The sequence below is a fragment of the Melitaea cinxia genome, chromosome 5 (genome assembly GCF_905220565.1).
Source record: "Melitaea cinxia chromosome 5, ilMelCinx1.1, whole genome shotgun sequence".
NCBI lineage: Eukaryota > Metazoa > Arthropoda > Insecta > Lepidoptera > Nymphalidae > Melitaea > Melitaea cinxia.
The window spans coordinates 10,408,178-10,410,633 of record NC_059398.1 but is presented as its reverse complement, the minus strand read 5'-3'; the positions used below and the strand labels follow the sequence as shown (position 1 = coordinate 10,410,633).

The following is a 2,456-nucleotide window of genomic DNA, read 5'->3' as shown; positions in this document are numbered from 1 at the left end:
TGTTGAGCCCTTTCATTTGATACCCATATTGATGGGATTGATAAAACCTACGTTATCCGCCATTTTGTAGCGGCCGCCATCTTGGATTTCAATTTTTTATAGTATATTGTATTCTGCTTGTTGAGCCCTTTCATTTGATACCCATATTGATGGGATTAATAAAACATAAATTATCCGCCATTTTGTAGCGGCGGCCATCTTGAATTTATAATGATAATGAATAAACATAATTGTATTGTCACCAAAATCCAAAGTGTATACAAAATTTCAGATTAATCGGTTGACAGGAAGAGGGTGAAATTTGAATTACTAAATTTGACCCAAGAATAAATAATAAATAAAAAATAAAACAAACGAGGTGAGCTAAATAAAACCGTTTAAAAAGATACAAACGATTACCGACTACGCCTAGATATGAAGAAAGCGGAGATGAAACTCGGAAATACATTGTCAATGGCGTGGAATTAATATAATAGTTGTTAATAAAACCAGGCAATAAAGTATAAACGAACGAACGAACGAATTTCTCACAACTACCACGAACTGCAACGGTGGCTCATTTTCATTTGTTTGAAGTTTTACACATCGTCCGTCAATATGTAGCCTCGAAGACAAATGAGCATCGTTGCACCGATGCGCTAAAATGTACACAAAGAAAGTAGGTGGCACATTCATTTCGCCGGGTGGCGTTACATAATGTCACGAATATTATCTCTGCTCAAGGTGTGCCTTGGCACTACTCAAATGAACTATCGTCATGTAACCAATAACAGAAGGCAAGATTTTATAGTAATGAACTTTTGTTATTAGTTTTAAACTTAACACAATTATATAACTCGCCGACGAGGCTTATTACTAAACTTTTTTTCAGGTTTTGTCTGATAATCCTTTTTTATCGGGGAATGTTATGAGTTAAAGTACATCACACTACGATACATAGAAAGGTGAAAAAGGACCTAGACGGGTAAAGCAACGCGCGTAGTCTAGTGTATTCTCGTAAAATGACTTTTTTTTAAAAATCGGTAAGCCTACTTACACAAAATAAATTTGTTTGATTGACTGATGAGATTGGTATAAGTAAATTATAACCTTTGTTCACATTCATTATACGAATAAAATGCGAAAAAAAAAAAATACTTCATTCTCGCGTTAATATTCACTGCTAGTACACATGTTTTTAGACATGTTACACACAACGATACAACCACAAGATTTAGAGTATTATAGCATATAAAACATTTTTCTCTTCATGCGCTGAAACTTCAAAGGGGTTATAACTATTCTGTAGTAATAATCACGTGAAAAAGGGACTGTAAGTGTGCTTTCAACATTTCCCTGCCTCTTAAATATAATGGTTTTTCTTTTTATCGAAATTCTTAGAATTCGAAATAATGGATTATTGTAATTAAGTTTCTATGGAGGTCTTTTAAAAGCGGGTGAGTCGTTTTCTCGTTTAAAGTGCCTTTAAAGTTAATAACGAGCAAAATAAGTCATTAATAATCGCAACAAGAGCCGTTGTGTTAGGAGCATTAAATTAATTTGTAACTTTCTCCAATACGACAATGAAACCTGCCATTAAAACGGGCTCCGTTTTGAGGATCCGACAAACGAATTATGAGGAAAGCATGTAAAAGCTTTTCACACAGTTTCAGAGCTCGCACGAGTAGACCTAACATGACTAAGTTTCGTATGTTAAAATCAGTTAAAAAGAACCTTAAACAAAATTATTTAGCTTAAACTAATTATTTTATTTATCTATACAAATAAATAAAATTGGAGTGTCTGTTTGTAATATGTAAATAACCGCTTTTTACTAAGTGCATAATTATGGATGTACGGTACATATACCAAAATAACATTTTTTACAATTTTTGTCTGTCTGTTTGTATTTGATTTGGCTAATCTCTGAAACGGCTAGACCGACTTTGACGGGATTTTTACTGGCAGATAGCTGATGTAATAAGGAGAAACATAGGCTACTTTAATTTTAGACATTTAATTTGTAACATTTTTAGTATCATATCAAAAACGGTCGATTTTTGATATGATATAAAAAAATGTTTAGAATTTCCTAATGTGTGGGGGTATAACACAAAAATAAAATCGTACATATTATAAATAGCATGGTGTCGTCTCCTGTCAAAGATTTTCATTGTAATATGAAACTTTGAATAGTTACGGGTTTCTGTAAAGAACTCACTATAGACGGCGCCACGGTCGCTTAGACCGAATATGAAATCATCATATCAAAAATTTCGTTCTAGCGAGTACATCGTTCCATAGCTTAATTGGCTAGAGCACGGTCAGTCGGAGACGCGGGTTCGATCCCCGCTGGAACGGTCGATTTTTGATATGATATTAACAGATGTTTAGACATTTATTTAATTTCATAACTCTGCAAAATGGACAAAAACTTTTTTGCTAAATTCCACGCCAACGAAGTCACAGGCACGGCT

The 2,456-nt window shown here is 33.8% G+C and overlaps 1 long non-coding RNA gene across 1 annotated transcript; it reads left to right on the top strand.

The window, feature by feature from the left end:
- The first annotated feature begins 407 nt into the window (after window positions 1-407).
- On the top strand, window positions 408-1,121 carry LOC123653576. Its single transcript, XR_006743122.1, has 2 exons — window positions 408-789; window positions 872-1,121. It is a non-coding gene; the product is annotated as an uncharacterized LOC123653576 (long non-coding RNA).
- Window positions 1,122-2,456: the final 1,335 nt, after the last annotated feature.